The sequence below is a fragment of the Balaenoptera acutorostrata genome, chromosome 6 (genome assembly GCF_949987535.1).
Source record: "Balaenoptera acutorostrata chromosome 6, mBalAcu1.1, whole genome shotgun sequence".
Classification (NCBI taxonomy): Eukaryota; Metazoa; Chordata; class Mammalia; order Artiodactyla; family Balaenopteridae; genus Balaenoptera; species Balaenoptera acutorostrata.
The window spans coordinates 42,487,591-42,500,575 of record NC_080069.1 but is presented as its reverse complement, the minus strand read 5'-3'; the positions used below and the strand labels follow the sequence as shown (position 1 = coordinate 42,500,575).

The 12,985-nt window shown below is 37.4% G+C and overlaps 1 protein-coding gene across 7 annotated transcripts in view; it reads right to left on the bottom strand.

The window, feature by feature from the left end:
• The window catches only part of FRMD3 (FERM domain containing 3), a 381,549-nt gene that overhangs the window by 113,908 nt on the left and 254,656 nt on the right, over nucleotides 1–12,985 (bottom strand). The window contains exon 1 of one of the 7 annotated variants that reach the window (XM_007176910.3): nucleotides 9,597–9,700. The exons of the other annotated variants lie outside the window; for them this stretch is intronic. The gene's annotated coding sequence lies outside the window, so the exon portion shown is untranslated. Of the gene's footprint in view, nucleotides 1–9,596; nucleotides 9,701–12,985 lie in introns of those variants that run through there. 7 annotated transcript variants of the gene reach the window in all.

Here is a 12,985-nt window from a genome sequence, read left to right as displayed (position 1 = left end):
CCCAGCCTGTGGCCACGCAAAACCAGACAGCAGGTTGGGTCTGACCCAGGGGCCCTGTTACAGAGACCACTATGAGAATGGCACGAGTTAATAAGGTTGAGCACTCAGCAGTCTGCCTGAGACCTTCACACTCAACCCACAGGAGTTATTACTACTCTAGAGGTTGAAGAAGAAACCAATGTGGACGAGGTAGAGCCCTTCAACTTGACCTAAGTCCTATATCTTGGTTCAAAGGGTGAGAGGGGGACTGTCATTTTTCAGGAAGGAGTGGGGATGGAATACACAAGAAATAGGTGCACATATGAAGAGATATTTGGCAGTCCTGCTTCTAAAGAAGAGCTTTGCTGCCTGGGACTAGGGTGCAGTGACCTGAGAATTTCAGCCAAAAAAAGTTAGCAAAAGTACATGAAACTTAAGGCAAGAGATCCAGGTGCCTGCTTGCTACAGATGTTGTGTAACTAACTGGCCCCTCAGGAGTTATGCTGGTTGGCATAAATCAACTAGTAATAATAATAATTATTATTATTATTATTATAACAGCCAAATGCAATTACTTATGTAACTTAGTACTGAGATTTTTTTACTACAAAACTGCATCTAAAAATGAGGCATTATAAAGTATTTCCAAACAAAGGGAAATGGATATGAATAGAGCTTTCCTAATCTGGTTGACCCACGTTTGAACCACCTCTAGTACTGACATACCAAGCATGGAATCTCTTGGCCCATCATGGTTATCATTCAGACTTTTATGCCGCCAGCACGCTTGTAGTTTTGAATCACGTGGTCCGTTATGAAACAACATGGGCACTCCTGAAGGAAGAAGGAAGCCCTGAAAGTATCTCCCCGGTGACATAAGGGCTTCTGCTGGAGGATACTCCTTTTCCTCTGCTTTTTCCACCACTCCTGGCACATTCCCTCCTTCCCACAAGGAGTGCTGGGTCCTCCCCGAAGCCCACCATTGTACCCAATCAAAATGACATCAATGTCACCACCAACCACACCATAAGGATAAGGTTAAAAATTAGAAATCTGTGGCTTATTAAATGTACACATCATTTAGAATTGCACATTATAAAGTTAAGGGTTTTTGTCATTACTTTTGTTACCATTATTTCTATCCATGTTGGAAAATAAAGAAAGAGCACAATGTGGAAATTATTTATAGGCCCAAACTGCACAGACTTTTTGAAAGAAGGATCAAAAATGGAAATTTTGGATGAAATAGTTGAACCTGGGAGAAAAAGAGAAAGTTGGCCAACCCTACTGAGCTGTGACTAGAATAAAAGAAACCTGCTCCCAAAGCTGGAAAGAAGCATTGGAAAGAAGAAAACTGGAAAGAGCAAAACCAGCCAAGACTAATCCACAGCGACTGGGAACTTAGTGTCACGTACTTGATTATGCAATGCGTTTTGTTCAGATGTGTGTGTTTTGCTTTGTTTTAAAGAACATAGCAAAAAATAAATAAAAATAAAAAAAATAAAGAACATAGCAGTTTAAATTCTTCTGCCTGCTCCCTAAAAGTATTTTGATTCTAGTCAACAAGCATTTATTATGAACTGATCACATGCCTGGCCTTGTAGTAAGCCATGGACCAAGTAAACAAATCTTCCAAACTAAATACTGGGGAACTGATTAGATGAGCATGTGTATACACATGAGGGCAATGGGACAGGCTGCCCCAACAGGTCTAGAGATGGGGTTACTGAGACTATGAGTGTTTGGAGAAGTAAAATGTGTGAAGCTTTACTGTCAGAAGCATATGGTCAAGTTCAGCAAAGAAGAACACATACACAAAGGAGGAAAAATGAGCCACAAAACAAAAGCATGAAGGTCACCCAAAGAGTAAATAAGAATGCTGAAGGGTGTGGGAAATCTAAATTGGGGTGCTCGGTGCAGTGAGCTGGGTAGTGTCCCCCCACATTTCATATCCACCTGAAATCTCCGAATGTGACACTATTTGGAAACAGGGTCTTTGAAGATGTAATTAATTAAGATGAGGTCATACTGCATTAGGGTGAGCCCTAAATCCAATGACTGATACCTTTATAAGAGAAAGGAGAGGGAAACTTGGACACAGACACAGAGAAACACAGGGAGAAGGCAATGTGAAGGTGGAGGCAGACATTGGGGTGATGCAGCTACAAGCTGAGGAAGGAATGCCAAGGCTGGCCAGCAACCAGCAAGAGCTAGAAGAGCCTTCAGAGGGAGCATGGCCCTGTTGACATCTTGATTTCGACTTCTAAGCCTCCAGAACTGTGGGAGAATAAATTTCTATTGTTTTAAGCCAGCCAGTGTATGGTAGTTTGTTACGGCAGCCTTCGGAACTAATAATACTCAGCACAGGGAATAATTGGAAGAACAGAATTGGGAGTCAGGCATCAACTGTCCTCATGAATGGGTATGGACCTGTGGCTGTTCTCCTGTTCCTGACACCAGAGCAAAGTCTATGCTCCTGGTATTCTCTGCCTATGCTACAGAGGAATATATGCTCCCTATTGACAAAATCATTCAGCAGCTAGGGACCTATTCATTAGGTTAGCCCCCAGGACTACGGAAAAGCTAAAGAATGCTACATAAACATGACGTTTCATAAATATTACCAGAGACACAAATTACACGCCGTCTCAGGCTTCCATGAAAGACCACTGTAACTTAGGGGAGGGAGCACAAAAGACATCAGCCAGCAACTTGACTCAAGATTGCTCTTATGGCTGAATCAAATCCATGTGTTACACAGAGGATGGGGGTCTTCCCCACCTTGATTTGCATGCGGAAGCCATTTCCAAGAACCCCTGTCCCTTCACAGAGCTTGGCAGCAGCATAGTACCTGATAAATAGAGCAAGAATAAGATCTGAACTACTCTGGTGGGCTAATCAGGCACCAGCCAGGATTAAGCAGAGAGCCTCTTTAGAAGACTAAATGTGCTTTCTTTCATCTAGGTCTCTATTTCTATTGTACATGCTTAATGCACTTTGATTCCTTTTCTTCCTCTCTATCTTCATTCCTTTCTTGACTTTTGCGTAAAGCTTCCTCTTCTTTTATTTTCTCTTTTTTATTACAAAGTGATACACGAATATATTCTCACTGTAAGAGATCTGAGTAAAATACAACTATATGTAATAAAACATGAGGACCTCACATCTCTCTACCTCATTCTCTTCCCCAGTGGTAACCACAGTCAGTATATATCTTTTTAGCCCTTCTTCCGTGCACTTACATATTCATATAAAATAACCTTTTTATTTTCATATAAATGGATCATTTTATATGTGGAATTTTACTTGCTTTTTAAACTCTACTATATATCTAATAAATATTTTGATGTCAATAATATATGTCTGTTTCATTCCTTTAAATGACTACATGTACTCCACATAATTTATTTAGCCTTGCCAAAGTTTCTAGGCTTTTTATTGCTTCCAATTCTCAGTGTTATAAGCAACACTGCAGTGGACATCCTTGCACATATATTTGTTACAGAATCAATTTTGCTTTCAATAGATTCATAGAAGTGACACTGGATCAAAAGAGATAGGCATTTTTAATCTTGAAAGATACGGCCAAATTTCCCTCCCAAATGGCTTTACCAGTTTATACATTCCCACCAGAAGTGTTACCCCCATCCACAGCAACTGGATAGTATCAATATTTAGAATTTTCTCAGAATAATAAACAAAAATATCTTGTTTTAACTTGCATTTTTCTTGTTACTAATGATGTTGAGCATCTGTTTATGAGGTTATTGGCCATTTATTTTTATTCCTTCTACGTGTTTTTTTTTACATTTTTCTATTGAATTGTTTATCTTTGGGTTTGTAGCATCGTACTTTATATTTTGCATATTACTACTTTTTATATATTTGACAAATGTTCTTCCCATTATTTTGCTTGTATTTTAATTTGTTTATAATTCATTTGTATACTCATTCATCGAACAAATATTTACTGAGAATCTACTCTGTGCAGTGAACAAACCAGATATTCTAGTACAAACATTTAAATTTTGTACAAATTTATTAGCATTTTACTTTGTTACTTCTGGGTTTGATGTTTTCCTTAGGAAACCCTGTTTGACTCCATAATTATAAAAAATACTTCTGATGTGATACACCACACTAACAAAATAAAAGATAAAAATAATATGATCATCTCAATAGATGCACCAAAAGGATCTGACAAAATTCACCATCCATTTATAATAAAAACTCTCAACAAAGTGGGTATAGAGAGAATGTACTTCAACATAATAAAGGCCATTTATGACAAGCCACAGCTAACATACTCAACAGTGAAAAGCTGCTGTGTTTCTATACACTAATAACAAACTATCAGAAATAGATATTAAGAAAACAATCCCATTTACAATTGCATCAAAAAGAATAAAATACCTAGGAATAAATTTAACCAAGGAGGTGAAAGACTTGTATACTGTAAACTACATGATGTTAAGGAAAGAAACTGAAGGTGATACAAATAAATGGAAAGATATTCCATGCTCATGGATTGGAAAAATTAATATTATTAAAATGTCCATATTATCCAAAGCAATCTACAGATTCAATAAAATCCCTATCAAAATTCCAGTGGCGTTTTTCACAGAAAATGTTTAATCCTAAAATTTGTATGGTGCCACAACAGACCCCAAATAGCCAAAAAAATCTTGAGAAAGAAGAACAAAGCTGGAGGCATCATGCTCCCTGAATTAAAACTCTATTACAAAGCTATAATAATTAAAACAATATGGTATTGGCATAAAAACAGACACATTGATCAATGGAACAGAAGAGAGAGCCCAGAAATAAATCCACCCATATATGGTCAATGAATTTATGACAAAGGATCTAAAAATATACAATGGGGAAAGGACAGTCTCTTCAATAAATGGTGTTAGTCTCTTCAACAAATGTTGTTGGGAATTCTCTTGCCACATGCAAAACAATGAAACTGGACCACTATTTTACACCTCACACAAAAATCAACGCAAAGTTGATTAAAGACTTGAATATAGAACCATAAAACTCCTAGAAGAAAGCATAGGATGTAAGCTCTTTGATATAAGTCTTGGTAATAATTTTTGAATCTGACACCAAAAGTGAAAGCAACAAAAGCAAAAACAAACAAATGGGACTATATCAAACTAAAAAGATTCTGCACAGCAAAGTAAACCATCAACAAAATAAATAGGCAACCTACTTAATGAGAGAAAATATTTGAAAAGCATATATCTCGGGGGTTAATACCCAAAATATATAACAAATTCATACAACTCAATAGCACAAAACCAAACAATCCACTTAAAAATGGGCAGAATATCTGAACAGACATTTTTCCAATGAAGACATATAGATGGTCAACAGGCACGTGAAAAGATGCTCAACATCACTAATCATCAGGGAAATGCAAATCAAACCACAATGAGATATCACCTCACTTGTTAGAATGACTATTATCAAAAAGACAAGAAATAGAAAGTGTTGCCAAGGATGTAGAGAAAAGGGAACCCTTATGCACTGCTGGTGAGAATGTTAACTGATGCAGCCACTATGGAAAACAGTATGGAGATTCCTCAAAAAATTAAAAATAGAACTACCATATGATCCAGCAATTCCACTTCTGGGTATATATCCAAAAAAAACAAAAACACTAGCTCAAAAAGATATATACACCCCCATGTTCACTGAAACACTATTCACAATTGCCAAGATATGGAAACAACCTAAGTGTTCATCAATGGATGCATGGATAAAGAAAGTGTGGTGTATATATATACACAATGGAATATTATTTGGCCATTAAAAAAGAATGAACTCTTGCCAATGGAATATTATTTGGCCATTAAAAAGAATGAAATCTTGTCACTTGTGACAACATGGAAGGACTTCAAGGTCCATTATGTTAAGTGAAATAAATCAGAGAAAGACACACAATCTCTCTTAAATGTGGACTCTAAAAAAAACCCAAAACCAAAAACAAAAACATACAGAATAGATAGAGAACTGATTGGTGATTGCTAGAGGTGGGGGATGGGAGAAACGGCTGAATGGATCAAAAGGTTATAAAAAATTTCTGTTGAATGAATGAATATGGTGGCTGAACTACACTCTGAATCATCTCTTATAAAAAAAAAACAAGAATACAGAATTGACTATGCTCATTCAATTTTCATTCTATAAGTATTATTTAGTATTTTTAACCTAGCATTTTTATCATAATGTATATAGCTCATTAACGAATAAACATAAAGTTAAGCATATTGAGACAAAATGATAACTTCCATTCTACATTTTTTCCATTGAGTACAAGATCAGCTTTGATGCTCAGCAATTGAAATATCACAATTTAAAAAATTATCCTTCTCTATTTTAACAGATTAATAGCAAATATATTGCTTATTGTATAATCCTCTAACAAGGCCAAAAAATAAACGTATTACTGCAAAATAAAAATAAATACTCCTAAATTTTTATCTAAACTTCTATAAGTTGTTAAATATATTAGGCTTTTGAATTCATTTGTTATTAATCCCATGATGTGAAGTATGATGTGAAGTATGGCTTTAGTCTTTTTTTCCCAAGTGAAAAGGCACCCCCCCCTAAAAAAAAAATTATAATTTTGGCAACCCCAAAATTATACCTTGAATCTTTCTGTCTCTAATATGAAATGCAATCTTTCTTATAACCCATATTTCCATAAATAATGGGATTGTTCTTTCTGTTCTACTGATTCTTTTCCTGTTCCTGACTTTATCTTAATTACTATGTGAGTCTATCATGAGGCCTTTTGTAATTACTATAGCTCATAGGTCTTGATTTGCTAATAGAACAAAAACCCCATCATTGTTCATTGTTCTTTTTTGCATATTTATTGGCTACTTTTGAGCATTTTATTTTGCAAATGAGCCTTAGAATCGGCTTGTTAAATGCCATAGAGAACCTCACTGAAATTGTGATTTGAAACATTATTGAATGTCTATATTAATTTGTGACAAATTGATTTCATTAATATTAACCAGAAACATGAGAAGTCTCCATTTATTGAGCTGTTTATCTACTCTACAGTAACTCCACAGTAAAATTTCATAGTTTTATTTATATAGATCTTGCACATTTATTTATAAGAAATTTATGTTTTTACTTGTTAGTGCTATTGTAAATAATAGCACTTCTTTTTCATTACATTTGAGAAACAGCAGTAGCTTGTGTATAAAAAAGCTATTGCATTAGGACATCAATCTTATATCCAAGGGCAAAAGCCATATTATTTGTGGGGAAGGGGTGGCAGGTGGAGAGCTTGGAGAGATCTAGAGAGGACATAGCCAAGGCTAAGATGCTTTCTGGAGCTATGAGAAGGAATTCAGCACCCCTTAGCACACTAGGCTTGGCTGAACAGAGTGAGATGTGGAGGTAAGACAAGGAAACCCCAGAGTCTAGGGGAAGTGTTCTGTCTGGAACTTTGGAGCACACTGAAGAAATGGCAGCACGGTGTGTTCAAGCAGAGGGTGAGCCTCTAGATAGTGTACCGAGTTTCCCTGAGGCTGAAGCATGGCACGGAAGAGGCTAAGCAGTTTCTACCTGTCCCAGTGGTGAATACAGAAGTGCTGAGATGCAACCAGTGAAAGAGACATGGAGTGGGGACCACAAGAGGGCAGAGTTTATAGCCTTGAAGGTCAAGACCATGGCAGGAGCCACAGGTCTTAGCAGCACATGCCAGCACACAAAGGCCAAGTGGGACCAATTACATCCAGAGAGGACGCAGTAGGGAAAGACGCCAGCAACCAGAGGCCAAATCACATGAGACACACGAGTCCTTCAGGACTCAGGATTGTGCATGAGAGAGATGTCACCCTTGTGGCCATGGCGGATGATAAGTAAGCTTCCCCTGCCTCATGATGCCATTTCGGGGAAGGAGGAAAAGAAATACTCCAACATAGGGTACGCACTTTCAAGTGACTATGTTTAAATTATGAATTCACTGAGTAATTTGCTGAAAGAGATCAAATACTAAACAGGCAGATGCTGAATTACCCTGAAGTGGCAAGATTAACTTTTTACCCCCACAGGAGGTAGGGGCTCACAGCAAGTGGAATTCAGTCATGGGGAAATAATGTTACATTTCCATACCTCTGAATCATAGTGTATAACTTTTTAAAACCTTTACATGCTAGTATAATTTGTGTGGTTACATAGATCCTATAGGACATGTAATTTTTGTCCTCTTGATGTGTGTCTCTGCATGTATACGCATTGGGCTACATTCCACGGTCATGGGGACAAGGCTAAAAAAGCTATAGGTCTGAAGTGAGAAGAGTCAGTATGTATTACATAGCAACATTCCTGCATGGAAAGCTAGGACTCTGAAAACCAAACATTCAAAATATGCACTTCATCATTGCAGCTCTATTTACAATAGCCAGGACATGGAAGCAACCTAACTGCCCATCGACAGAAGAATGGATAAAGAAGATGTGGCACATATATACAATGGAATATTACTCAGCCATAAAAAGAAACGAAATTGAGTTATTTGTAGTGAGGTGGATGGACCCAGAGTCTGTCATACAGAGCGAAGTAAGTCAGAAAGAGAAAAACAAATACCGTATGCTAACACATATATATGGAATCTAAAAAAAAAAAAAAAAGGTTCTGAAGAACCTAGAGGCAGGACAGAAATAAAGACACAGGCGTAGAGAATGGACTTGAGGACACAGGGACGGGGACGGGTAAGCTGGGACGAAGTGAGAGAGTGGCATGGACATATATACACTACCAAATGTAAAATAGCTAGCTAGTGGGAAGCAGCAGCATAGCACAGGGAGATCAGCTCAGTGTTTTGTGACCACCTAGAGGGGTGGGGTAGGGAGGGTGGGAGGGAGATGAAAGAGGGAGGAGATATGGGGATATATGTATATGTATAGCTGATTCACCTTGTTATAAAGCAGAAACTAACACACCATTGTAAAGCAATTATACTCCAAAAAAGATGTTAAAAAAATATATGCATTTCATTTGACACTTTGTTTGCAGGCAGTCTATTACCTGAGTACTTTTGAAAGAAAAACAAATCACCAGCTCAGTCCACATTTGTACTTAGGGATATACAGTGATGGAACACGGAAATGAGAAAGATATTCCCTCAATGTTTCCCAAGTAAATTATGTAGCCTATCTGCATTTTTACCCAGTAGACAAGGAATTATTAAAAGTTGACTTTAAAGTTTCAGTTCCAGGCAGGATGGACTAATTGCACCCCACCCTGTCTCTCGCCTTGAATGCAGCTATAAAACCTGGACAGAATATGTGCAGCAGCCATTTAAGGTCTCTGGAAAGTAAACAGTAGCAGGCAGATTGGAAACAGAGACAAGCATTCAAAGAATCAGTGAACCAGTGTTGAGTTCACCACATTTTCCCCTTTGTGTCCCCTGGACAGAACTCAGAGATACCTGAGCATCAGCACAGACTTAGAAGCTCCTAGTTAAGGCCTGAAGAGCAAGAAAAGGGGTTCTGGCAGCAACAGCAATGGCAGCAAGTAGGCGGAAGATTTCCTTTCTGGAAGATTTTAAACCTAGCATCTTAAATAATTGTAAAGCTACTCACGTTATGTATTTCTTATTGGGTGAGTTTTGGTAATTTGTGGTTTCTTTGGAATTGGTCCATTTCATCTAAGCTGTCGAACTTCACACCTAGAGTTGTTCTTTGGGGTCTGTAGTGACATATCCTCTTTTGTTCCTGATACTGGTAGTTTGTGTCTTCTGTCTTTTTCTTCATCAGTCTTGCTAGAGGTTTATCAACTTTTCTTGACCTTTTCAAAGACCAACTATTCTCATTAATTTTCTGTATCATGTATTGAAACACAAGAACTTGGATGAATCTCAGAGTTATTAATGCTGAGTGAAAGAAATCAGTTTCAAAAGATTATAAGCTGTATGGCTCAATTTATATGACACTCTCAAAAGATACAAACTATATTGACAGAGAACAGATAAGTGGTTGTTAGTTGTTAGGGGAGGTGGGTGTGACGACACAGGGTCAGCACAAGACAGGTTTTTAGAGTGATGTGTTCTGTATCCTGACTGTGGCGGACACAAATCTACCTGTGTGCTAAAAATTCATAGCACTATAGAACAAAATAAAGGCAATTTTACCATATGTTCATTTAAAAAATAAAATTGAAAGTAACTCCTAAGGTCAGAGGAGAAATAAGACTGGTTTAAGAAGTTTCTCAGTTTTAAAATTGATAGTTAATAACTGCCCAGTTAATTAGTTTTTCAATTACATGTTTCTCTTCCTTAATAAACATGAGGTCATCATAAGAACAAGTTTGATTATACCTATCTTCAACAAGATTTGGGGGAAACAAGGTCTCTCATGTAATATTAGTGGAGTAAATTACTGTAAGATCTTTGGATGGATATTTATCTCTAAGGAAATATAAAATGTGTATACTTTTTGATCCAACAACTCAACTTCTAGGAATTTCTAGGACAGATGTACAAGATCAAGAATGTACATATAAGCATGTTTATGACAGCATAATTTGTAATAGGAAGAGACTATAAACAATGTGGATGTCCATTAATAAGTAAATTACATAGATGCATACAATTAACTATCAGAAAACCATTTCAAAAATGAGGCTAATCATCAATCACTGATTCTGAAAAAAAGTCTCCAAAATTATTAAGAAAAATAACAAGGTGAAGAATAATATATAGCAACTGATCTCATTTCTGTTTAGGAAAGGCCTTATATATGTTGGGGGAGCTTATACATACATAAAAATTCCCAGAAGGATATATAAAATACTGTTAACAATAGTTATCTCTTTGGAGTAAGCATGGAGATATAAGCAGGAGGAGAAAGGAAACAGTTTAAACTTTTCTGAACTGCTAGAAAAACCACAAACATGATACTATTAAAAAACTATTTTCAAAAATGTTAGTAAGACATAATAATGGCTTTGTACAAAGTTTATTAATCAGGATAGCTGGCCTTCTGCCAACCCTAGGAACGTCCATAGTCAGAGGGATCTTAATGGGGTCAGGGCAAAGGATCTAAAAGTTGGTCATCACTGGTGAGTGAGATGGGAATGGAGGAAACTCTTCCTCCAAGGAATTACGGTCTCACTGCCTACTCGAAGGCAGTCAGAATATAAATAGCATACCCACAACCAAAGAGGAAGGTGCCTGGGGTTCTGCAACCAGATCCTGTTGATAACCTCATGGATGAGTCCCAAGGGTTGGACCCAGTTTTTCTGGGTTAACAGTCTATAAGCCCTAGCTTAAATTTTTTCTAATTTCATTATAGTGAATATTTCCAGGGCATATGTACAAGAACACAATAAATTCTTGATACTAAAAGACATCAAGAACAACAACAAAATGAGGTGTGTGATCTTGAGAAAAATTACATAATTTTTTGATCACTAATGTTCTTAACAATACGACAGAGGACTAGGTGACAGGTAGGACCCTTGCTGGTTCCTAGAATCAGTGAGTCACCGTGTCTGGTTTAGAAATTGAATTTTACACAATTCTTTTTTCCAGATTCAGATTCTATTTGTCATTAGATTGAAACTGGCCAATAGTCATACATCAATCTTGAAACCACATTTCCCAAAACATTATATATCTTGAGTTGGTTGTTCAGATTTAGTATGTGTAGACACAAAGCTCTTAAGCAGAAAATTCTTCACAAATTTAAAATTTTCTCTTCTATTAAGTGTTGAAATACATCTTACTTTAGAGACAAGTTATATTTTAAAAATGTGTGTCCTAAGGAAAATATTTCATGACATTTAAGAACAAAAGTAAAAGAACTATTTACTGTAAATAAGTGTACTGGAAAATTATCTAAATATTTTAAAATATATTAACAAAAATATCAAAACTTTGTAGTTAAGGGATAAAAGCCAGGCATGAGCTATTTTTTTTCGCAGACAAGTTAGTTCATTCTCATTATCTTGCATATCATTCTATACAAAGCTTCCTGATAATTCTGTTCTGCTACTTCTTCTGGGATGTTTGTCCCAACTCTATTCCAGCTTCACCCCAAGAGCCTGACCTCTCTGAACTTTGCATGTGCACTGCTGCCCCTGTTTGCATCTCACACATCTTTCCTGCCCTCTCTCTGCAGCACCCATCGCCCACAGCAGCCCTGGGTGTTAGCCTGAACAACCCGGCTGGCTGTGTGTCCTGCACTGGCCAGTTAGCTCTTGAGAGATGGGAGAAGACTGGGAAGGGACAGACAGAGAGAGGTATGAGGGAGGACAAAGAGAGAAAAAGGGAGAGGGAGGGAGGGAAAAAGAAAAGAGTTAAGGAATAGATATGTTGGTTACTAGTTTGCCAGCCATGTTCAGTTTCTTCCTTCTCCCACTTAAAAACCTTGCCCCGAATAATTTCTTCATATTTGAAAAGGAAAAGAATCCCTTGAATGATGACAAGTGACATAATATGCGCTAACTTGATCTCTGATGAGAAACTGATTTATCACCTATATTTCAGAGCCCTGGGAACGTTGACATGAAGGGATAAATGGATTTCAGGGCAGGCAATGAATTTCTGAGGTGCATTTCAGAAGCTCTCCTCTAAACCATAAATAAAAACAGGTTGACTACAGCCTGGCACGGTGACTAGGACAAAACATCATGCCACCCAGGACCATCAGTCAACACCCTCTTCACAATGCCCCAGGTGGATGACCAGATATTCTATATTCTAGAGAGATGTTTCCCTAGCCGACTCTTCCAAGAGCTCATCAGGGGGGAAAAAAGGCAGTTCAGAACACCAGAGCTTGAAAACTATTACCCAGAAAAATATATTGGAGAGGTTGAGGGGTGGAAAAGAATACTACAATCTTCAGTAAAGTTAGCAGCAAGATCATAGTTTCAAAATACACCTGCCTCTCTCATTGCCCTCCCAAGACTGACCTCCCACCCTGAACCATTTACTAGCAACCCCAACAATCAAAGGGAACCAGGCACCAAT